This window comes from Nerophis lumbriciformis, linkage group LG04, assembly GCF_033978685.3.
Source record: "Nerophis lumbriciformis linkage group LG04, RoL_Nlum_v2.1, whole genome shotgun sequence".
NCBI classification, from domain to species: Eukaryota; Metazoa; Chordata; class Actinopteri; order Syngnathiformes; family Syngnathidae; genus Nerophis; species Nerophis lumbriciformis.
Genome location: NC_084551.2, coordinates 36,095,660 through 36,122,224, shown reverse-complemented (window position 1 = coordinate 36,122,224; position 26,565 = coordinate 36,095,660). Strand labels below are relative to the sequence as shown.

The following is a 26,565-nucleotide window of genomic DNA, read 5'->3' as shown; positions in this document are numbered from 1 at the left end:
TCCGTTTATATTTACATCTAACACAATTTCCGAACTCATATGGAAACGGGGTTTGTAGTTTTGTCAATTTGTTCTGGCCTGAAACAAATTGGCCCTTTGAAACATATCTTTGTCTTTGTGTGTTGTATGTATGTCACATGGGGGGGGGTCGCAGCTTGCTGCGGGGTTGTTCTTCCAACGCAAAAATATGGCTCCGGACGACAGCGTGAATGAAGCCTTGGATTTATTGACATAAATCACTCACTACCACAAACACAAAATTACAACAAAAAAAGGCAAGCGTGCCTAAAACACAAGTGAAGCTGCTAATTAGCAGAAGCTATGGCATGGACTAGGAAAACTTACATGGTCAGAACGAGACATAAGCCGGTGTGACACAAAGACAATGCAGGCAGAACGAGTGATGAACAAAGGTAGGCTTAAATAACAGTGACATGATTGGTGACAGGTGTGTGTGAGTTCGAACGTGAAATGGGTGCGTGACGTGACAGGTGAAAACTAATGGTTGCTATGGTGACAAAACAAACAAAAGTACACAAAAAGTCCAAAAACAAAACCGAACATGACTAAAACAAAACATGATCACACAGACATGACAGAATCCCCCCTTATGGACAGATCCCAGATGTCCAAAAGAAAAAAAATTAACAAGAGTCATGGGAGGGCGGGAGGGAAACATGGCGGTGGGTCGCCAGACCAAGTGGCCCCGAATCCACCGAGGTATAGTCATGTGGCAGCGGCGAGTGGAACGCCGCTGCAGCAGGCGAGGTGGGCGACCCGGGAAGGGCCACATCCGTGGCCGACGAGGAGGTAGGCGCACTTGGCGTGGCGGACGACCAGGTAGCGGCCATATCCGTGGCCGACGAGAAGGCAGGCGCGTCGTCATCGTGGCAGGCGTGGAAACAGCAGGCGAAGCATGGCGTGGCGCGTCAGGCGGCGAAGTTTGGCGTGGCGCGTCAAGCGGCGAAGCTTGGCGTGGCGCGTCAGGCGGCGAAGCTTGGCGTGGCGGGTCTTGGTCTTGGCGTGGGTCTTGGTCTTGGTCTTGGCATGGAGGGTCTTGGTCTTGGCTTGGAGGGTCTTGGCTTGGGTCTTGGCTTGGGTCTTGGCGTAGTGCAGGTACAGGCGGCGAAGCTTGGCGTGGTGCAGGTACAGGCGGCGAAGCTTGGCGTGGTGCAGGTACAGGCGGCAAAGCTTGGCGTGGTGCAGGTACAGGCGGCAAAGCTTGGCGTGGTGCAGGTACAGGCGGCTTAGCTGGGGGTTGCGGCTTGGCATGCCAACGGACTGGTGGTGGCGGCCGGGATGGAGGTTGCTGCCTGGTTGGGTGCAGCTGAGTCACCCCACCAGCACAGCTCCCGGCCACAGCCCCCCCCCCCTCAAGGGGCGGATACCAGACGCGCTCCCCGCAGTCTGGAACCGTTTCTTGGGGTGGGTGGAGGGAGGTCAGGAGGGGGGCAGAATCCTCCCCATTAAATTGTCCAAAATGTCTATTCCCCACCCCCACTTTAGACTGGGTCTGAAAAAATCTAAATTTAGAGAAAATCTTCTCAAAAGGATTTTTTTTTTAAACAAAGTCCTTAGTGGGCGGCTGACAGAGGGAGTAAATGGAATCTAAAAAAAAATCTGACGTCATCACTAGTGGGCGGGATGACGTCATCAGCACGGGTCTCCTGCGGCGGCGAGGAAGACTGGGCTGGTTGGGGAATCCTGTTGTCCGGGGGAGGATTTTGGGGGAACAACGCGTCATGCTGGCGAGAAAAAGCCTTTCTGGCTGGCTTCCATCTTTGCCAGCGCGTCTCCATCACCTCCTCGTGGCCGGTCTGCGGAAGAACGTCTGCTGCCTGCATTCTGTCACATTGGGGGGTCGAAGCTTGCTGCGGGGTTGTTCTTCCAACGTAAAAATACGGCTCCGGACGACAGCGTGAAGGTAGCCTTGGATTTATTGACATAAATCACTCACTACCACAAACACAAAAATACAACAAAAAAAGGCAAGCGTGCCTAAAACACAAGTGAAGCTGCTAATTAGCAGAAGCTATGGCATGGACTAGGGAAACTTACATGGTCAGAACGAGACATAAGCCGGTGTGACACAAAGACAATACAGGCAGAACGAGTGATGAACAAAGGTAGGCTTAAATAACAGTGACATGATTGGTGACAGGTGTGTGTGAGTCTGAACGTGAAACAGGTGCGTGACGTGACAGGTGAAAACTAATGGTTGCTATGGTGACAAAACAAACAAAAATGCACAAAAAGTCCAAAAACAAAACCGAACATGACTAAAACAAAACATGATCACACAGACATGACAATGTAGACCACATTGCTTAGCAGAGTTCAGTAATGCAAATGCATGTCAAGTTGATCAACAGATTGTATTATTCTCCAGTGCTGAAATGAAGGCTAAAAGGGCATTAAATGGAGCCTTAGAAAAATAAGTAACTAAATAGTTACTTTTCACAGTGACACATTACTTTTTGGTTTAAGTAACTGAGTTAGTAACTGAGTTACTTTTGAAATGAAGTAACTAGTAACTGTAACTAGTTACTGGTTTTCAGTAACTAACCCAACACTGCACATATATAAACATACACATACATACATAAGCCGGCGGGGCAGCAATTCAGCCCCGAAACCCACCGTCCACCAAGAATCAACCAATCCCATTCCGCTCCCACAGGTCTGGTCACGTGCCGTCCCCACACCCCCCAGGGACATCACCCGAAAGCCTGCAAATCAAATCCTACAGCGCCAACCTGAAACAGACGGACACGGACCCCACCCGACAGGAAGCGAACTTGCGCGACGCCACGCAAACCGGAAGCTAAACAACGAACCACCCAATCCACATTAGGGCTGGGCGATATATCGATATACTCGATATATCGCGGGTTTGTCTCTGTGCGATATAGAAAATGACTATATCGTGATATTCGAGTATACGTTCTCACGCAGTTGCTTTTAGCTGCGGGCATTACACTACAGGCTCTTCTCACTCTTTCTTGTCTTTCCTTCTGACAGAGACATAAACAAGCGCACCTTCTTACATACGTCACATATGTATACGCCCTCGTGGAGCAGAGAGGTAGCGGCATGGTAACGTTAGCTGTGGTGTAAATGGTAATACAAGAGAAAGAAGGTGCGAATCTGGTAACAAATGAAGGAAGAATTCATTCCCAAGAAAAACAGCAGGGGTCCATCGTCTGGTGGTGGTTTGGCTTCAAGTGGGAATATGTCGAACAGACAACCGTAATTTGTCAAGTGTGGGGCAAAAGCGTTGCTACAAAAAGCAGCATTACTGCTAATATGTAGCATCATTTGAAAAGTCACCCGCTAGAGAATGAAGAGTGCTTGAAACTTCGCATGTCAACATCTCCGTTCGGTGCCACACCAACAAAATGCCGAGGCAACCATTTCCACATCAACACCGTATGAAAAAAATAGTCAACAACAGAAGAAGGTAACTTCCGCAGGAACCTACCACACAGCGAAGGACATACACTATTTGATTTCCTATTATGCAGCTCAGTTATTGAAATATCTTGTGTGACATCATGCACAAAATTGCACTTTATTTGTTTTAAACTATTGTAGTGGCGATCTGTACAAAAAGTGCACTTTAACTTAGTGTTGTTTTGATATGTCATCTTAGTGACATCATGCACAAAAGTGCACTCATAGCTTGTTTTAAAATGTCTCTGACAATCTTGCACTTTCTGTTTGGAAATGACATGAATGTTTGTGCCACTGCTTAATAACTGTTTAATAAATATTTTTGGTCAATTGACTTAGTTGTGATTTCCCTCTCTGCAAGAAAGTTTAAAATGAGCATATATTAGTGCAGTATGAACAAGAATGTTTTAATGTAGACACATAGAATCATCATACTGGTGTGATTATATGCATCATCAAGTGTTCATTTAAGACTAATGCAAAATATCGAGATATAAATTGTGTATCGTGACATGGACTAAAAATATAGAGATATTAAAAAAAGGCCCTATCGCCCAGCCCTAATCCACATCCATAACCCCCCCCCCCCCCCCATACGTTCACAAAACAAAATGAAGGAAGACAAACACATCCAAATACAGACAGAAACATCACAGACACCATTAAGCCAAAACAACACCCGATGTCCCATTCGCCAAGAAAGTCCGCCGCACGGCCACTCAACCCAGTCACCCCCAAAAAAATAAAAAAATAAAAGGCCGCAGCGTGTGCACATCTAACCCCCGAGTACACAAAATAACACCACAACCAAAACGACAACTGCGACCACCCCTCCCACAATAACTCCATCCGAACCATTCCTGCCATTGCCCCGACCGCGTATACCTGAGGGTCCCTCACCCCCCCCCCCCAACCGAGACAAAACTCACCCTAATGCTCCTGGCCGTGATCTCCACCCAGGCGCAAAACCCCACCCACAGACAGAGCACGATCACCCTCACACCATCAGCGCGGTCCCTGCACGGGATTGGCAGGCCACCAAACTGTAGACCACGGAGTCTACGCCAGTCAAAAAGGCGCGGAGGGGCGCGCCCCCCCACCCCATCGCACCCATGAATGTCATGTGGGAATGCATAAGGCCCCCAGAGTGCCTACTGTGAAGTTAAAATTAGGAGGTCAGCCTTCACAACCGACCTCTAGTCAGTATTGATGTGTGGGCTGTAGCGTGAAGGAGATACAGTATGTATGCGAGTGGACGCTAATGATGCGATTAAAATTGGGGCATGGTGGGTCTCTCCCATGCCGAGCCCCTCCAAACCCTAAGTGTCTAAGATGCAGTTACAATTGAGGGATGGAGAAGCAGGACAAGTCAGGAAGACTGGAGCCGCATAGAGGCATCCTCAACCCCCCGTCACGCCTCCCCCGAGGTCGATCCCTCAAAGTCCAGCTGTGTGTGCTGTGAGTAGGAAAAGTGGACAGCCAGCCCATGCTGGAGGCAACCGAGACGAATGGCCAGGAGGCCAGCCCCCACAACCCAGTCCCCCACATCCAAACAAAACCCCACAAAGACTTCCACAAACACTGATAGAGGAGCAGAATAAAATATCACATCTAAAGTCATTTTATTTGATTGATTCCTCAATTCATACAGCTGCAACAACAAAAGTGTTCCTAGTTTGTTAAAGTGGAATGATGAATAAATCATGAATATCTCTTTTTACTGTGAGAAATTAGACAATGCAGCCTGAAATACTTCAAAGTGTTTCATCTGACAATGTTGCGATTCTAATTGTTTGTTGTCCTCATCTTTTTTTTTTTACATTTGGTCAATACATCACACACAATTGTGTGTAATCTAAATATAACAATGCCAATGGTAAAGTTAGCATTTCTAATTACCTTAATGCTATATAAAAAAGACAATATAACATACATACATAAACGTGGATGCCTGTGAAATAGTGCAATATATTTATCTGTACAGTAACCTATTTATTTATTTATACATGCACCTTATTGCTTTTTTATCCTGCACTACCATGAGCTTATGTAACGAAATTTCGTTCTTATCTGTACTGTAAAGTGCAAATTTGAATGACAATAAAAAGGAAGTCTCAGTCTCTCTAGACTGCTACTAAACAGCTATCAGCAATCAGCTCAGTTTAAAACCTTACTTCTCAGTGTTTATGGTATTATACAGAAAATGTTTAGGTAAAAGGTTGTTTAATATGTATTCTGCTGTTATTTATAATCTGCATTAGCTGTGTGGGCTTAGCCAAACAATGTGGTGATGTGAGTTGTTGTGCTTCTTGTGCTCTAACCATAGCTAAGAGGAGATTATTTAGCAAGAAGATAACAGGACAAAAACGAAATAATTCACTTGAGGTAAAAATGTTATCTTTTAAATATGTCTTACTCCCATTTAAAAACTATTTGTGGTCTCACCTTCATTTTTTATAATGTGCATATCCCTCTGCAAAAAAAACAACTCATACATCATTGTTGTAAAACACCTTTTTACTTTCTTTAAGTTTAAAGTTAAGTTAAGTTAAGGTACCAATGATTGTCACACACACACTAGGTGTGGTGAAATGTGTCCCTGAATTTAACCCATCCCCTTGATCCCCCCCTGGGAGGTGAGGGGAGCAGTGGGCAGCAGCGGTGCCGTGCCCGGGAATCATTTTTGGTGATTTACCCCCCAATATCTTCATCTTTTAAGCATATCTTCTCCAGGAAGATATGCTTAAAGACCTTGCAAATGCCAGCAAATGGTGTGGATTGAAAATGAATATGAAGAAAACAAAAGTTATGGCAAATTCCATGGTACCTCATGGACCTGTGACTGTTAATGGAAATGAAAATGATGAAGTTAATGAATATATCTATCTGGGGCAGAGATTTAGCCTGAAAGAAAAGAGTCAAGAACAGGAGATAGGGAGGAGAATCAGATTGGGCTGGTGCCAATATGGAAAACTGAGCAACATCATGAGAGGAGAAATACCGTTAAGCCTAAAAAGAAAGGTCTTTAATCAATGCGTGTTACCAACCATGACATATGGAGCTGAAACCTGGGCATTGTCAAATAAAATGGAAAAGAAAATAGCAGCAGCACAACACAACATGGAAAGAAATATGCTCGGAATCACATATAAAGACAGAAAAACAAATGAATGGGTGAGAAAACAAACGCAAGTCCAAGACATTATGAGAACTATCAAATTAAGTAAGTGGAAGTGGGCTGGACATATCAGTAGGAGAACAGATAATAGATGGACTTCCCTAATGACATCATGGAGACCCATGGATGGGAGCAGAAATAGAGGAAGACAGAGAGTGAGATGGCGAGATGAAATAGACAAATATTGGGGAACAGTGCAGTGGCAGGGAGCAGCTAGAGATCGTTCACTATGGCAGAAACATGCTGAGGCTTTCGTCCAGCAGTGGACTGACAACGGCTGATGATGATGAACCCCCAATTCCAACCATTGATGCTAAGTGTCAAGCAGGGAGGTAACGGGTCCCATTTGTATAGTATTTGGTATGCATCGGCCGGGGTTTGAACTCACAACCTACCGATCTCAGGGCGGACACTCTAACCACTAGGCCACTGAGTAGGTCCAAGGTTTAAAAGTTTCTCAGCAGTTTTTCCCTCTCTGTAGAAAGACAGCAGCGACAAGCACCTGCTTGCTAACATAGCAAGAATACTGATGTCACACTTACTTTAAGACATTACACAGGCTGCAGAAAGTCATGGCATATAAAAAATGTTTCTGCAAACATTACATTACCAACATGCTGACAACAAGGCGTTTACAATTCCATCCAGTTATGACACATTGCGCATTCATAAAAAAATACATTCACAACACAGTTCAGTGAATAAATATTAATATTTATCTTGTGGTTTTTTTATAATTTCGTCATGACTAATAGGGCTGTGCTTTCTCTGACCGCGAGTCACTGAGCTATTCCAAGCAACCCTCATTAGCGTTTATCATAGTCGTGATTCCTGATAGTTTATCCTGTCATGTGAGACGAGTAGAAGGGCACATGAAACATCTCTCGATATGAAATAAACTTAATTAGTTAGACGTCATTGTTCAAGTTGACTGAATAAAATGTGACAGTTTTGGACTTTGTTTATTTATTTTACTGTTGTTTGCTAGTGTTTCTTTGTAGTTGTGTCATCGGATTTGTGGTCTCATGTTTTGGACACTCGGGTCAGGAGAAGGGCTGAATTTTCACCTGTTGGTGAGTTGGCTCCGATGGCGGGGAGGATGCCGGTCAGACCTGGCAGGCCCAAACGCATTGTAAGGGTCTGCTGGGAACATCTGGCAGAGTTTCCCGTCAGAGAACTTTGAACATATCACGAGGAAGGCGCTGAAGATTGAGTCCGAGTGGACCATGTTCCGTACCTCTACTGTCGACGAGGCAGCCAATCAGAGCTGTGCCTGCAAGGTGGTTGGTGCCTGTCGTGGTGGACACCAGCCATGAGGGATGCCATCAAGCTGAAGATGGAGTCCTATTGTGTCCTTTTGGCTCATGTGACCCTGGAGGCAGCGGACACGTATTGACAAGCCAAGCGGCGTGCGTCTTTGGTGGTCGCAAAGGCAAAAACTCGAACATGGGAGGAGTTCGGTGAATCCATGGAAAACGACTTCGAGACGGCTTCGAAGCAATTCTGGACCACCATCCGCCGCATCAGAAGGGGGAAGCAGTGCACTGTCAACACCGTGTATGGTGAGGATGGTGTGCTGCTGACCTCAACTGCAGATGTTGTGGATCGGTGGAGGGAATACTTCGAAGACCTCCTCAATCTGACCAACACGTCTTCCTATGAGGAAGCAGTGCCTGGGGAGTCTGTGGTGGGCTCTCCTATTTCTGGGGCTGAGGTTGCCGAGGTAGTTAAAAACTCCTCGGTGGCAAGGCCCCGGGGGTGGATGAGATCCGCTCGAAGTTCCTTAAGTCCCGGGATGTTGTGGGGCTGTCTTGGTTGACAAGACTCTGCAGCATCACGTGGACATCGGGGGCAGTGTCTGGATTGGCAGACCTGGGTGGTGGTTCCTTTCTTTAAGAAGGGGAACCGGAGGGTGTGTTCTAACTATTGTGGGATCACACTCTTCAGGTCTATTCAGGTGTACTGGAGAGGCCTCAGATTCAGGAGGAGCAGTGTGGTTTTTGTCCTGGTCGTGGAACTGTGAACCAACTCTCACACTCAGTGTTCTTGAGGGTGCATGGGAGTTTGTTCAACCAGTCTACATGTGCTTTGTGGACTTGGAGAAGGCCTTCGACCGTGTCCCTCGGGAAGTTGTGTGGGGAGTGCTCAGAGAGTATGGGGTATTGGACCGTCGATTGTGGCGGTCCGCTCCCTGTATGATCAGTGTCAGAGCTTGGCAGTAAGTCTGATCCGTTTCCAGTGAGGGTTGGACTCCGCCAGGGCTGCCCTTTGTCACCAATTCTGTTCATAACTTTTATAGACAGCATTTTCTAGGCGCAGGCAGGGCTTTGACGGGATCCGGTTTGGTGGCTGTAGGATTAGGTCTCTGCTTTTTGCAGATGATGTGGTCCTGATGGCTTCATCCGGCCATGATCTTCAGCTTTCACTGGATCGGTTCGCAGCCGAATGTAAAGCGACTGGGATGAGAATCAGCACCTCCAAGTCCGAGTCCATAGTTCTCGCTCGTAAAAGGGTGGAGTGCCATCTCTGGGTTTGGGAGGATGTTTTGCCCCAAGTGGAGGAGTTCAAGTACCTCGGAGTCTTGGTCACGAGTGAGGGAGGAGTAGATCGTGAGATTGACTGGTGGATCGGTGCGGCATCTGCAGTGATGTGAACCCTGTAACAATCCGTCGAAGAAGTAGCTGAGCCGGAAAACAAAGCTCTCAATTTACCGGTCGATCTACGTTTCCATCCTCATCTATAGTCATGAGCTTTGAGTTATGACCAAAAGGAAGAAGATCACGGGTACACGCGGCTGAAATGAGTTTCCTCCGTCGGGTGGAGGGGCTCTCACTTAGACATAGGGTGAGAAGCTCTGTCATTTGGGAGGGGCTCAAAGTAAAGCCGCAGCTCTGTAACACAATAAGAGGAGCCAGATGAGGTGGATTAGGCATCTGGTTAGGATGCCCCCGACGCCTCCGTGGGGAGGTGTTTAGGGCACGTACAACTGGTAGGAGGCAATGCGGAGGACCCAGGACGCGTTGGGGAGACTATGTCTCCTGGCTGGCCTAGGAACACCTCAGGATCCCCTGGGAGGAGCTGGACGAAGTGGCTGGGGAGAGGGAAGTCTGGGCTTTCCTGCTTAGGCTGCTGCCCCTGCAACCCAACCTCGGATAATCGGAAGAAGATAGATGGATAGATTGCTCGTGTTTCCTCCACAGCGCTCTTATTTTCAGTTCTATTTCCTGTTTGTCTTCATCACTCCTCTGGCCTAAGCGCTGTCTCCCTCACCTCTCCCTGATTGGTAATCTGGGCACGCCTGTTCCAGGTTGCCAATCAGGCTTTTTTATATGCCAATCTGCCCTGCACACATTGTTACTTGTTGTTTTGCATTTGCTTGTAATTGCATGTCCCCTGTGCACTTCCCAACTGCACTATTCCTACCTTGTTTTTGACAATAAATAGATTCCTACCTGAACGCCATCTTCTGTCTCTGCATCATTAGGTTCAAGACAGACCAAACGTAACGCAAGATGTAAAGCAGGGGTGTCAAACTCAAATACAGAGTGGGCCAAAATTTTAAACTAAACAAAGCCGCGGGCCAAGGTTGAACAAATTAACATTTTAATAGGGACCCAAACAAGTTTTGCATTGAATATTGAACAAGCAAGGCTTATATAACTTTATAGTGACATGCAAAATCAAGTTTCAAATAATAATAATAATAATTAAAAAATATCAATGGCATATCAAATACAATTCAAATAAAAATTGAATGCCTTTTTTCTATTTGCAGCTTTCTGAGGTAAATATGAACAGTAAATTTTTCCACAGGCTAATAAATTTTAAAACAAAATAATGAATAAACCAACCATTCAGGACTTTAAACTGCTCAGTTTGCAACAAACTGATCAAATCTGATGTGCCCAAGCCAGATACCTTAGATATTTATAAAAAAAAAAAAAAAAAAGAACAGTAGTGTCACAGTGGCTTACACTTGCATCGCATCTCATAAGCTTGACAACACACTGTGTCCAATATTTTCACAAAAATAAAATAAGTCATATTATAAAAGCTTTTTTACAAAAATCTATGCCGGAAAATTCGGAAGGGTTGGCAAGTATGCTCGTAGTCCACCCGGACCACAGTCTTGGGGGCGTGCCTTAAAGGCACTGCCTTTAACGTCCTCTACGAGCTTTCATCCATTCTAACAACGTGCCGGCCCAGTCACAAATATGTGCGGCTTCTGTACGCACACACACGTGAATGCAACGCATACTTGATCAATAGCCATACAGGTTACACTGAGGGTGGCCGTATAAACAACTTTAACACTGTTAGAAATATACGCCACACTGTGTAACCACACCAAACAAGAATGACAAACACATTTCGGGAGAACATCCGCACCGTAACACAACATAAACACAACATAACAAATACCCAGAACCCTTTGCAGCACTAACTCTTCCGGGACGCTACAAAATACACCCCCCCGCTACCACCAAATTTAGATATTCCTTAAATCTTCTCTGCATGTGCATCGAAAAGATCTGAGAGAGCTGCCTCTGTTAAAAATGTAATGTTGGTTTGCGGTAGAGTATGTTTGAGCCTCCTTCTGCCTCTCTGACGCCTGGAGGGACCTGCAGACTGGCGCAGCAAGCTGCTGTTAAAAATGTCAGCATGTCACTATTATGAACGGACTGAGAAACAATCATGCAGGAAAAAAATTGCATAATACGTCTTCTAATAACGATCATAAATAATCTGTTATGTCAAGTCAACAGCGGGACTTAACTGTTGCTTTATACGTGACACTAAATAAGTGCAATCTACAAAGTTTCCTCATAAAACCGTGTGAATTATTTATCCGAGATGACACAAAAGGAGGCAACACCTGCCATATGGATGAGAACTCAGCAGTTGTATTTATCTCTTGCACTATTCACCTTTTGCTTCTTTTCTTTTCTTTTCTATGTATAATATGCAGCTAATGTGAGTCATATACAGCTCTACAAAGCAGTGACAAAAATAAATACTATTAACTGATCAGTTTAAAGTAATGAACAGTGTAGAATAAATCCACAGGGACTTTGCCAACACCTGCTTTTTAAGTCTTAAACAAGTCAACTATGTTTGCAGTGCAAGGTGCCATGCAGTCCTTATGTCATCATTTTGTAAAGACCACACAGATCCATCACTGTGTTTCTATAATAATATAATGTATGGGATTCATGTGCAAAGCACAACCCTTTTACATGATATATAATATAAAATAATCACATATAAACCAATACAATCAATCAGCACGTTAGGTGGGTGGGCTTTTAAGCAAGGTGTGTTTTGGTGCCAGGCAAACGCGGTGCGATCGAGTGACGTCAGACGACGACTAGAGACCTGTCAGCGGATGTTATCTTGCTTCAGAGCAAATGTATGGATTATTATATTACCTTCAATGTCAGTGCTGTACGCTTATCTTTTTCACCAGTTGCACTGGTGATACCAAATGAAAAAATTCAGTAGCACATAATTTTTTTGTAGCACATAAATTTGTACACATGTGCCCTCAGACGTATAAATCCAATGTCATCATATGTCCGACTGCAACACTCAATTCAAAACAGACAACATCCCTAAACTGTGCTCGCACTGTCGCTAACACGAGTGTAGTGGATCAAAACTTATATCTTGATATCGTTTGGCCCATAAACTAACTCACAAATGGAAATATTAACTGACGTAACTAAATATCTCCACCATGCCTTGTTTTTCAATTTTCAGGACTGATGGGGATCCCAAATACACAAAAACAGGTATCAACAAGTAAGAAAAATAGGTTTTGCATAACAGGATCCCAACTTAAGAGGTGTTTTGAGATAAGAAAAAAGAAAAAGCCTTGAAAATATTATAAGAAAAGTCAAATGTAATATATAATCTTCTTAAAAAAAAAATTCAGCTATGCTCAACTCTTAAGTTAACAAAAACACAAAAAGAACAAAATGTGAAATAAAGTGCAATAGTTTAAGAGGACATTTAAATAAATCAACAGGGGCAACATCATAAAAAGAATAAAACAGATTAAAAAAGTGGATAAAAAAGTACAAAGTCCATGAACTAAAAGCTTTTCTAAAAAATTAAGTCAAGCTCACGGAAGGACTGGTGCAAGTCATTCCAGAGTCTGGGGTCTACAGCCTGGAATGTCAGGTCTCTTAGGGTTTTGAATGAGGTTTTGGGGTTTTGGAGGGGGGCGTGGCCTGCGGACCTGCAGCGAAACGGGGTGTGCCAGGACCGGCCTCAAAGTCAGCGACAAGTGCATAGATGGCCCAGGTGGGCCTTGTTGTCTAATCACCTGTCGCTCTGTATAAACAGCAGCCAGGAGGAGAGAGGTTGTGGGAGCTGGAGCGAGAACGAGAAAGACGGACAGGGAAAAGACAGTTGCGGGAAAGCAAAACCACTGGAAGACTTTGTGAAAATAAAACAGTGTTATACCCCTGATCCGGGCTCTCGTGGCACTATTTGGTGGTCTAAGGAACCCACGGGAGGGCAATCTCCACAGGGGTCTTTAGGAGACCCTGGCCTAGCGGTAGTGGCAGTAAGTAAGTAAAGCACGTTCACTTCAGACTGACACTAACTCTTTTTAGCGTGTGTGACTTTGAGGGACCTTTAAGGAGGAAATATTGTTGTGTTACAAACTTTTGTGTGGTGTTGCTTCCTTATTTGTGATTATTCCAAGCTAATTATCAGATTTAACCCAAGTCTAGTTTTATGCGTTGCGGCAGTAAACGTGAAAGTGAAATGTGACAGCGTGTCATAATTACGAAAGTCAGCTGGATTAAAAAAATAAAAAATACCGATAGCCGTATCATTTGTCCAGAATCTTAACGGTCTTCCAATTAGGAACCGATACATCCCTAATGCAGAACATATGCTGATTAGCAAAAGGGCCACAATACTGGGAAGAAATGACGCACAATGTGATTTATCAAGACTCAAACTGTTCTGCTATTTTGTGTCTTTATTTAGAAATGTAAGTGCAAAATGACACAGTTAAACACATGGCTGTGAGAAAGGAGGCAACCGCTCTGCAAAGACAGCTGGACAAACAATACTTTGTCCTACGTGTGGGTGTCAACATATATTTGAACTGTCATTAATAAAAATGATAGATATGTCTATTCTATTCAGCAATATTATTTTATAGTTGTATTGTTTTATTATACATTTTTAGGTATGGTGTTTTTTATAATGTTGTTTATTTTTTAATTTGGGAAATATTAACATACTACCTTTATGAAAAAATTTCTTGCAATATGCGTTTTCTTGAGTTTCTGTTGTACAAATTGTGATTCTATACTGCAGAAAAGGTGGAACAGATTATGGATGTGAGCTGTTTGTTTAACAACATTGCAAAGCCCCACATGTTGGAGAGCGTGATCAGGAGCATGATCGTGAGCATGATCCTCATTTAAATAGGGCAGTCTGCGCCACTTTTGAACTTGTTATCAATTGTACACGCAGTCTTAGTAGATCACCCGCAACACACCCACCAAGAGCACACTCAATTTTATACTTTGCTCTGCTCACCAACAAATCACATATTTTCTTCTTGTCAGACACAAGAGTAGGCCCCCCCACCCCCTGGAGCAGAAAAATTAATTTGTCCCACACCCCAAAAAAATATATTGCGACTATAGTAGTTCTTTTATATTGAAAGCACAACACAGTGACATTTGAGAATGTTTTCTTCAATATTGCTTGTTTTTAACGTCTTATCGTTAGTTTACGTTCATAATTAGAAACCATGTCTTATGAGTTAAGTCGTCTGAGGCGTTGTTGATTCAGTCCCAACTAGTTAACGATATAAAGAACTACATGAAATTTAATATGAGTAGGGAAGTAACGATATGAAAATTTAATTTCACCGTTATCGTGACCAAAATTAGGGTTATCATTATTATGTTGAATGTGCTCAAAAAGTACTTGTACACACACTGTAATCTTTTAACCAGCTTTTTTTCCTCTCTTTTTTTTTTTTAATAACTAAAATAAATAGACACTGTCATTTTGCATGTATTTATTGTGCTTCACTGATAGTGTTTCAGTCGTAGTATTTTATCTGTTTTAGTGGCTAAGCTTTTTATTGTTTTAAATATTGGTTTGTACGGTTTGACATTAAGATTTAGTTACATTAAAAGTACGTAACAAATAAAATCTATGGTTATTATTTATTGTTTCTGGTGGGGGTTATGGCGTCCTTCTGTGTTTGGCGGTCCTCAAACGCATCGAAAAACACCTCAGTAAAGAACAATCACTCTGTTCTAAGAGACCACAGCTTGGAGATTCAATGTGCACAATTTAACAGCTTAGTTGCCTAGACAGCAATGTGTTGATATTAGAGATGTCCGATAATATCGGACTGCCGATATTATCGGCCGATAAATGCTTTAAAATGTAATATCGGAAATTATCGGTATCGGTTTCAAAAAGTAAAATTTATGACTTTTTAAAACGCCGCTGTACGGAGTGGAACACGGACGTAGGGAGAAGTACAGAGCGCCATAAACCTTAAAGGCACTGCCTTTGCGTGCCGGCCCAGTCACATAATATCTACGGCTTTTCACACACACAAGTGAATGCAAGCAATCTTGGTCAACAGCCATACAGGTCACACTGAGGGTGGCCGTACAAACAACTTTAACACTGTTACAAATATGCGCCACACTGTGAACCCACATCAAACAAGACAAACACATTTCGGGAGAACATCCGCACCGTAACACAACATAAACACAACAGAACAAATACCCAGAACCCCTTGCAGCACTAACTCTTCCCGGACGCTACAATATACACCCCCCGTGACCCCCCCAACCCCGCCCCCCCCAACCTTGCCCACCTGAACCTCCTCATGCTCTCTCAGGGAGAGCATGTCCCAAATTCCAAGCTGCTATTTTGAGGCATGTTAAAAAAAAAAATGCACTTTGTGACTTCAATAATAAATATGGCAGTGCCATGTTGGCATTTTTTTCCCCATAACTTGAGTTGATTTATTTTGGAAAACCTTGTTACTTTGTTTAATGCATCCAGCGGGGCATCACAACAAAATTAGGCATAATAATGTGTTAATTCCACGACTGTATATATCGGTATCGGTTGATATCGGAATCGGTAATTAAGAGTTGGACAATATCGGAATATCGGATATCGGCAAAAAAGCCATTATCGGACATCTCTAGTTGATTTAAGTTTAGATTGGGGTATATCCTTTTTCAATAGGGATATACATTAATGCCTCTTGTTTTCATGACAGCATTTAAGATAGCAAGCTGGCGCCAGTCAGTCTGTGAGTTCAAACATGGTTTTTCAATAATTGTAATTTAAAACAGTAGTACTAACCATCGGGAGTTTTACTGTGTTTATCATTATTACCGTTTGTCGTTACATCCCTACTTCCAATAGAATAAGGCATGTCCCTAATCTGAGTTTCTGCAATAAAAAATGTTTAAATTATTTTACCCTTACCTTTATCCTGATCTCACAATCACTGACTTTTACTCCAACCCCCGCTGAAAAACTTAGTTTTGTGTGACGCTGCACACAAACATCATTGTATCCCCAATGACAAATGATGTCGTTGTGGGCGTCCAAATAAAGGTAAGCCTGGTAAATTCATCACGACACACCTAAGAACAAGTTGTAATGTATGTTTCCACTGATTGTGAATAATGGATTTATTATAAACAACTCCACGGGGGTCGACAATTTGTGCCAAAAAAAGAGAACTTCCTGGCAGAATGCTGTGCCCGGCGGGCATTAAAGGAGGAAGCCGAGTGTTGGCACGGTCCCCAGTGGATAAATCACTTGAATTGTAAATCTCCAAGGAAATGAAACATGGTGTCTACAAACGCATCAGTCTAAACACACTGATTGTGCCAGATTGTACACTTTTGAACTAAATTTGCTTTGAGCGCATGCCGTCAACTCCACAGTTGCTTGGTCGTCACAGCTTTGGCACTGCTGTGTTTTGAAACACAACACCAAAGAGGAAGCAAATACACAGCTGGATCTGTGTTCCGCATTAAATCGTTCAAGACTGCAGTGGAGCAAAAAAACAAACAAACACTGAATTGAGTTACCACTTAGGGGTCTTGAACTGCTGCAAAGTAGGGTTGTGCAATATAGATGATATATATATACTATATAATCTTGGCTGACGATAGAACTTTTAATAGTATCGTGACAATGCATGTTGATGACACATTCTATCTCAACAGTGACACGCGAACAACGCATCCTCAATGCACTGTAGTGTCCTCGCTAGCGGCTAACATCCCATCACAGTGCAATGTTGCTTCTAAATCAGTAAACCTCACAAAAAGTGACCCCTCTGGCAGCCTTTGGAAGCGGTAGACAAACAAAACAAACACGAACGCACTTGGCAATTTTATTTATCGATTCGCTGGGGTTTGTTTGTTTGTCTGTGGGTTAGCAACATAGCTTAAAAAGTTATGGGCGGATTTGCATTAAACTTTCAGGAAATGTCAGAAATGGGATAGGGGAAAAAGGGATTAGATTTTGGCGGTGATCCAGATCATCATTTGGATTCACTTTTTTTTTAAGGATTAAATACTATTTGGAGACAGGGTCTCGTGTAGATCTCTTTTCTAGTCAATTTTTCAGTTCTATAATACTGTAGTAGTACCTCAAGCTACAATCTGACAATATAACCTGGTCCCTACACACCGGAGCTCTTGTAAAAAGAGCTCAGCAGCGCATGCACTTTTTGCGCAGGATGAAAAGAGCACAGCTCCCTCCCCCCATTCTCACCACATTCTACAGAGGCACTATAGAGAGCCTGCTGACCAACAGCATTTCTATCTGGACTGGAGCCTGCAATTCCTCAGACTGGAAGTCTCTCCAGAGAGTGGTGAGGACAGCGGAAAAGATCATCAGGACCCCTCTTCCTCCTATCCAGGAGATCGCAAAATGCCGCTGCCTGACCAGGGCTCAGAAAATCTGCAAAGACTCCTCCCACCCCCACCAAGGACTGTTTTCACTGCTGGACTCTAGAAAGAGGTTCCGCAGCCTCCGAAGCAGAACCTCCAGGTTCTGTAACAGCTTCTTCCCTCAGGCCGTAAGACTCTTGAACGCATCATAATTAAATTATCCCCTCAACTCCCCCCAAAATGGATTAACTCGCTGGAATAAAAAAGACAATATAACATACATCCATAAACGTGGACGCATGTGAAAAAGTGCAATATATTTATCTGTACAGTAACCTATTTAATTATTTATATATGCACCTTATTGCTTTTTTATCCTGCACTACCATGAGCTTATGTAACGAAATTTCGTTCGTATTTGTACTGTAAAGTTAAAACTTGAATGACAATAAAAAGGAAGTCTAGTCTAAATCCAAGCTTAATTGGTTCTGTGATGGGGCTCTTAACTTAAAACACTTGTATTTCAAATGAAGGTCTCCTATTGAAATGAATTGAAATCAAATGAATTGGTGCTTGCTCAACCCCCAAAACATTTTAACATGTATTGTGCATTTCAAAAAGAAAAATAAACTTTTAGATAAGAAATATTGTATAAAAATAACACAATAAAGTGTACTAATAACAACTACAGTAGTTTTATGGTATAAAATAATTACCTTGGAGAGTGGACTTCTACGGTACCTACTTACAAATACCGTCAAACACACCATCAGCAGCTTTTACATAATTTCATGGATAAATGTCCATCGTTTGGATATTATTTGAACATTTGCAGCTGGCAATACATTCATTCTGCTTCAGTATGGTGCAGACTAGCAGTGATAGGTTCAAATTGCTTCACAAAGTCGTGTTTTTGATGATTTCTTTCTTTAATTCAATTAATATCATCCAGTTCTTCTTCACAGCACTGTCCTTCACACTCACTTTCTTCCTTCTCATGGTTGGAAAATCAATAAATCAATCAAAGATTTTTTATATAGCCCTTAATCACAACTGTGTCAAAGGGCTGCACAAACCACAACAACAAAATGATGTCCATCTCTAGCTATAAGCCAATGCTAGCGAGTAAGAGCAGATGTTTTGGTCAGATCGTATGGGGTTCACTGTGACCTTTGCTACACTGACTAATGGCGAGGATGTTTGTAACTAAAATTTTCGCTGGCAACCTAAAGCATGCCGGGATATGTGTGTGTGTGTGTGTGTGTGTGTATATGAGACCCCAGGTAAATGCTTTATCAGTATCATGCTTCAAACCCTTCTTCGAAAGGCTGTGCACTACAAAACATGCTCATTGTAGCCATTAATTCTGAATTCCTCACAGAAAAAACAAAATCAGCACAAATTGTTTTACTCATTTTTGTTTTGTTGCTTAACGTTTTTTTATATATTGTGTTAATGTAGCTGATCAATTTGAATTTATCATTATTTATTGAGTTTATCAAAAAAAATGTCAGTATCAAATACAGTTTAAAAAGTGTTGTTTTTTTTTATTTCAGGCAAATTGATGCACTTCAAATATCTTCTTTTACAGACTAAAAAGCAATGTTTATAAAGTTATTATTTATTGTAATTTGATCTATATTTCTTTTTTGTTTTCTTTAATGTTAATAAGGATACAATGCTATGCAGAGGTGTATTTACAACAATTTTATAGACAAACGATACGCGCCGCAGAATTGGTGGGGAGTGCGAAATGCTTTCTTTTTCCTAAGGGGTCGTACCAGAAAATAATTGAGAAGCACTACGCTATTAAAACATTGGCTCTATTGTCGCTGTGTTGTGCAATATACTTTCTCATGCACTCTAAAATCATTATTCATGTAAAAAAATTTATTCTAGTGTTGAGGATGGAGACACCAAAAATATCTCCACATCTTAATCTTCAGCAGCCACTAATCTTCTCCACCGGAATTAATTGCTAAGGACCAAATGAAGTTAGAGAATGGGTGCTAATCTCTAATTCCTCATGAGAGTAAACCTTACTTTTAAATACACAACTTGTCAAGAACCCTTTCCAAATAGATAAACGACAAACCAGTTCTGCATCATTCTAGGCTGAAACTGGCTTCACGTTAAATCCTGCATCAATGAAGACCATACATGCAGGTAAAGAACCTGTGTGAAGTTGGCCCCACTCACATTACACATTTTGAAATAGCACTGCTATTCGTTTCTGAGTTAGGATGTTTACGTTATTCTGAAATACATTTTCTGACTAGTGACATCATCAAGCCCGCACACCATGTCAAAATCTACCCAAACTTGTCTCATTCGTTTGTACTGCAAATTATTTTTATATACTATATAGTTTTTACATTATGTGTGTTATCGCTTACTTATTCATGAATGGCCCCTCCAACCATGTCCAAATATCCTCAAACCTATCCTATTCGATAGTGCTGGTTTGAGCTGCAAAATTTTTTGTCTAACTATTTTAGTGTTCATGTTACTAATGTTTTATGATTTTTAACCAGCACCCCCACATTGTCAAAATCTCCCTAAATCCGTCCCAATTGTTTGTGCTGCAAACCTTTTTTTGTCGTGTTTGTTGTGTTATTATTCATTACCAGCCCCTCAAACATGTCTGAATCTCCCCAAACTTGTCCCAAATGTTTTGCACTATGTTTGTGCTAAACAATTTTGTCTGTCTAACTATTATAATTTTGATGTTATTACCATTTTACGTTTTTTATGTTACTACCACTTAATTAATTTATAACAGGCCTATGTCAAAATCTCTCCAAACTTTTTCCATTTGTTTGTTTTGCAAGTTTTTGGGATAGCTATTTTAGTGTTCATGTTGTTAACTATTATAGTTTGTAATTGTCATTAACTGGAGCAGCACAGTGGAACAGGGGTTAGTTTGTGTGCCTCACAATAAGAAGGTCCTGGGTTCAATACAGGGCTCGGGATCTTTCTGTATGGAGTTTCCATGTTCTACCCGTGACTGCATGGGTTCCCTCCGGGTACTCCAGCTTCCTCCCACGTCCAAAGACATGCAACCAGGCATAGGTTGATTGGCAACACTAAATTGGTCCTAGTGTGTGAATGTGAGTGTGAATGTTGTCTGTGTTGGCCCTGCGATGAGATGGCGACTTGTCCAGGGTGTACCCCGCCTTCCGCCCGAATGCATCTGAGATAGGCTCCAGCACCCCCCGCGACCCCGAAAGGGACAAGCGGTAGAAAATGGATGGATGGATGTCATTAACTATTACAGGTTTATGATATCAATGTTTTATGGGGACGGCGTGGTAGAGTGGCCGTGCCAGCAATCGGAGGGTTGCTGGTTACTAGGGTTCAATCCCCACCTTCTACCATCCTAGTCACGTCCGTTGTGTCCTTGGGCAAGACACTTCACCCCTTGCTCCTGATGGCTGCTGGTTAGCGCCTTGCATGGCAGCTCCCGCCATCAGTGTGTGAATGTGTGTGTGAATGGATGAATGTGGAAATACTGTCAAAGCGCTTTGAGTACCTTGAAGGTAGAAAAGCGCTATACAAGTATAACCCATTGATCATTTATTTATAATTCAAAATCTAAAATCTCTTAAAAACTGTGCCAATCATTTGCGCTACAGTATGTTTGTTCTGATTTGTGCAGAATTTTTATCGTCTATTATAGAGATGTCCGATAATATCGGGCTGCCGATACTATCGGCCGATAAATGCTTTAAAATGTCATATCGGAAATTATCGGTATCAGTTTCAAAAAGTAAAATGTATGACTTTTTAAAACGCCGCTGTACAGAGTGGTACACGGACGTAGGGTGAAGTATAGAGCGCCAATAAACCTTAAAGGCACTGCCTTTGCGTGCCGGCCCAATAAAAGTTAAAGTTAAAGTACCAATGATTGTCACACACACACTAGGTGTGGCGAAATTATTCTCTGCATTTGACCCATCACCCTTGATCACCCCCTGGGAGGTGAGGGGAGCAGTGGGCAGCAGCGGTGGCCGCGCCCGGGAATCATTTTGGTGATTTAACCCCCAATTCCAACCCTTGATGCTGAGTGCCAAGCAGGGAGGTAATGGGTCCCATTTTTATAGTCTTTGGTATGACTCGGCCGGGGTTTGAACTCCCAACCTACCGATCCCAGGACGGACACTCTAACCACTAGGCCACTGAGTAGATCAGTAGGTCAATCACATAATACATACAGATTTTCACACACACAAGTTAATGCAAGGCATATTTGGTCAACAGCCATACAGGTCACACTGAGGGTGGCCGTATAAACAACTTCAACACTGTTACAAATATGCGCCACACTGTGAACCCACACCAAACAAGAATGACAAACACATTTCGGGAGAACATCCGCACTGTAACACAACATAAACACAACAGAACAAATACCCAGAACCCCTTGCAGTACTAACTCTTCCGGGACGCTACAATATACACCCCCTGTGACCCCCCCCCCAACCAACCCTGCCCACCTCAACCTCCTCATGCTCTCTCAGGGAGAGCATGTCCCAAATTCCAAGCTGCTGTTTTGAGGCATGTTAAAAAAAATAATGCACTTTGTGACTTCAATAATAAATATGGCAGTGCCATGTTGGCATTTGTTTTCCCATAACTTGAGTTGATTTATTTTGGAAAACCTTGTTACATTGTTTAATGCATCCAGCGGGGCATCACAACAAAATTAGGCATAATAATGTGTTAATTCCACGACTGTATATATCAGTATCGGTTGATATCGGAATCGGTAATTAAGAGTTGGACAATACTGGAATATCGGATATCGGCAAAAAAGCCATTATCGGACATCTCTAATATGTTATAGTTTTATTGTTGCTAACGTTTCATGGTTTGCACGTCATAAACGTGTTATAATTCATGACCACCTCTACCCCTTGTCAAATTCTCTCCAAACTCATCCCAATTGTTTGCGCTACGTTTGTGCTTGGAAAAAATGTTTATATACTTTTTATGTTATGGGGCTGGTTATGATTGAATAATAAAAAATATAACAATTACCCAGGACACGTTGGGAAGACTATGTCTCCCGGCTGGCCTGGGAACGCCTTGGGATCCCCCGGGAAGAGCTGGACAAAGTGGCTGGGGAGAGGGAAGTCTGGGCTTCCCTGCTTAGGCTGCTGCCCCCGCGACCCGACCTCGGATAAGCGGAAGAAGATGGATGGATGGATGGATGGATGGACAATTAGACGAAAAATGTTTGCAGCACAAATGAATGGGACAAGTTTGGGGTGATTTTGACATGGATGACGTCACTAGTCCGAAACTGTATTTTGGAATAACGAATGCGGTATTTTCATATTTGCAATTATAAGGCAGCCAGCAACTTCACACAGGTATATCATGTAAACAGAACCTGACCAGCACCACCTGAAAGGCATCACTGTTCAACTTTACATCCCCCCCAAAAAACATAACATTCCAGCATCTGAGAACGTCAGTCAGGCCAACACTGATCTTTCTGTTCTGACTTTAAAAGTTGTGTAGAGCATCTACAAAAAGATGGCGTGTGCACGTGACTAATCCAAAGAGACGTGAAATATGTCTGACTTTAGCTGTAGTGCCAGTAGTGGCTGTGACGTGTACTCACTTAACTGGGCATCTCAGCACGACCACTCTCTTTAATTAACTCGAAGCTTCGGCGTGATGTGGTGATAAGACGTGCGGTGTGTCTGCTAAAATGACACAATAATCAACTTTGTGCTTGTCTTTTTTAAACCGGAAGCAATGCCGCGAGATTAAAAAAAAAAAAAAAAAAAAAAAAGAGGATACAGTACTCACCTTGACAGTTACAGATCTGATTTTCAGGTGATAACGTTTTCGGAATTACTAATTGCGTTTTTAAGAGCGACAGACAGCCATTGGAGAAATAAAATGGAATAATTACAACCGACTCACTCATGAAGCGTGACTCGCACATATAAACCGAGCTTCTACTCATTTAAAAAAACAAAAACCCCTTCATTTGCCCACTGCCCCGTGCAGCCAATTAGAAATAAGAACTACAGTGACGTCAGAGAGGCGGGGCTTGTGGCTGGACTCGATGGTGTTGTTTCGTGACGTATTTTGGGGGCTCCGGATGACGGTTATAATACACGGCAACTAAAACTTTCCCATCGCTAAATTGGTCTAAATATTAATTTACGTATTCGTACTTCGTGGGCTTGTTAACGAGGAAGGGCGCGTAACAAAAACGAGCGAGCTGGACGTATGAAAGTGGGGCTCTAATATGAAGTTATACTGCCCTTTGCTGGCCACACTGCGGAATCGCAGATGCTGGATGCCCTGTATTCATCCTGTAATTCATCCATCCATCCATTTCCTACCGCTTGTCCCCTTTGGGGTCGCGGGGGGTGCTGGAGCCTATCTCATACTGTAATTTTAGTTGATACATGTAGTACCACTTGTGATGAATTACTCTTGGTAATGAGAGTTGAGAGACACAAACACTCCAAATGCTGACTTCCAATCATAAAACAGCGAATAGCCACATCATTAGGTACACCTAATTGAATGCAACACAATTTCTAATATTGCAATGATAACAACGTGTGACATAAAAGTCATGGTGGGAGTGGGACAGATGTTTAGTATTGCGGTCCGAGTTTACACTGCACTTTTTTAGGACCTTTCTGGACCCGACTTAAACAAGTTGAAAAACTTATTCGGGTGTTACCATTTAGTGGTCAACTGTACGGAATATGTACTGTACTGTACAATCTACAAGTACAACTTTCAATCAATCAAAAAAATTATTGACTTTAGAAACAGTTTTAATACAAAAAAAAAACCAGTCTAATACAAGGGTATCCAAAGTATGGCCCGGGGGCCATTTCAGATCCGCAGCTAATTTTTTAACTTTGAAATATTTGGCGGGAAAATATTGCAAATTGTGTGTGCTTGCCATAAAAAAAGTTTTCTATGACACAAAGGGAATAAAAGAAACCATAAAACAATAATGACAACTTTTAAATGAACGAATTGATCTGAAATTGATCTACAGATTTAAGTGTTGAAAAAATAAATACAAATAAATAATGTATGACTTATTTTTAACACTTATGAGTGGGACCCTTTTGGATCTCAAATCATTTTAGAGGGATTTTCATTGGTTAAATATAATAATGCATCAAAAGCAATTCCCCTCTACTAAATCAATGGTCAACTTTTACAACTGTGCCATCAGCAGTGTCCTCACTTACGGATTTTTAGTGTGGTTTGCTAGCTGCACTAAAGCGAACCAACAGACCTTCCAGCGAGTGGTTAAAGCGGCGGAGAAAATTACAAGGACGATACTCCCAGAGATGAGTGCCATGTACACAACTCGCTGCCTAAAGCGAGTACACAACATCCTGAAGGACAGATACCACCCAGCACATGGCCTCTTCAACCTGCTACCCTCTGGAAGGAGGTATAGATCGATTCGCGCCAGGACCACCAGAATGTCTCACAGTCTGTATCCCCAGGCTGTGAGACTGCTAAATGAACAGCCTGCCCCTTTGCTGCCCCGGACCATCTTATTACCTCACTCTTCACCACCTCAATAATTGTGCTCTGGACATTGCATTGCTGCAACATCAACATAACACCCATCAGACATCTAACTGTTCCCACCCCCACGTCCCTCTATTCGCCATCTTCCTGACAATGCTAAAATGCTAAAATGTAAACTATTGTCAACGCGCACATTAATGCAGTTTCTATGCCGCTGGACAAAGCTCAAACAAAATCTTGTTGTTCATGTATGACTTAAGTGTTATTATGATAATGACAATAAAGGAATTGATTGATTGGTTGTTATTATTATGAATTATTGATCTATTTAAGTTGCTTCACATTGAATATTCTACTGTGACAATTTTGGGGGGCAAATGTTGCATATTTTGTGTTTTTGCTACTAAAAGAACGAGTGAAGTGAATTACATTTATATAGCACTTTTCTCGAGTGACTCACAGTGCTTTACATAATGAAACTCATTATCTAAATTACATTTAAATCAGTGCGGGTGGCACTGGGAGCAGGTGGGTGAAGTGTCTTGCCCAAAGACACAACAGCAGTGACTAGGATGGTGCGGGAATCGAACCTGGAACCCTCAAGATGGTGGGGAAAAAGTTTCCTTTGACAAAAAAGGGCACAAAATGTCAACTTTATATCGACAGATAGATCCGAAGTTGATCTAGAGCAGGGGTGTCAAAATCAAGGCCCGCAGACCAGATCCGGCCCGCGAATAAATTATCTATGGACCCCGGGATGATATTTGATTAGTATTAGAAACGGCCCGTAGGCCACAGCCGCCTGTTGCTGTTTTGCACGCACCAATACTCCATCAGTGTTGGCGCTAGGAATTTTCAAAATGGTCAGTCATAAAAATGGGGTCGCAGGGACCCCATCAAATCATTGCAATGGGGTCCCACAGTAAATGTTTGGGGTCCCACTTTTTTGTAACCGTTTTGAAAACAAATGATAAATGTATGCCTTATGCTGTTATATCTCACCTTCTATATTGTGTTTTGGAAAAAGGTTGTCATAAACGTTACTTAATTCATTGTAAAAAATTATACAAAAGAAAACACATTTTTATGCATATGTAAATGTATTCAGTTATAAACATTTGTTCACTTTCTTCTTTCCTTCATAGATCTAAACTTTACCGCTGCCTGTATTTTTCTCTATATTTTTATTGTAATATTATCAGAATGTGTTTGTTGTATTTTTGCCAAAGTAAGACAAAGAAAACAACCTAAAGTTGTCTTTGTTTCTTAGTTTCAATGCCATGATTTCAATAGTCCGTGTGTGCACAGATTTTCCTCCAAGCAGCCCCTGAGCTAAAATGAGTTTGACACCCCTAATCTAGATATTCAAGCATTGACAAAAATAAATAATACATGACACATTTTTAAGGTTTTTGTAACTTAGAGTCTTTGACCCTTCCAGGTTCCTTGGACCAAACTTGAGGGGAGCCCTACAGG

The 26,565-nt window shown here is 42.3% G+C and overlaps 1 protein-coding gene across 8 annotated transcripts in view; it reads right to left on the bottom strand.

Annotated features, from left to right (window-relative positions):
• The window catches only part of osbpl3b (oxysterol binding protein-like 3b), a 94,942-nt gene extending 71,418 nt beyond the window's left edge, over positions 1 to 23,524 (bottom strand). For 5 of the 8 annotated variants that reach the window (XM_061953945.1, XM_061953923.1, XM_061953960.1 and 2 more), the window contains exon 1: positions 23,377 to 23,524. The gene's annotated coding sequence lies outside the window, so the exon portion shown is untranslated. Of the gene's footprint in view, positions 1 to 23,185; positions 23,271 to 23,376 lie in introns of all 8 variants that reach the window. The other 3 variants (XM_061953952.1, XM_061953931.1, XM_061953938.1) reach the window with 2 other exon arrangements.
• Positions 23,525 to 26,565: the final 3,041 nt, after the last annotated feature.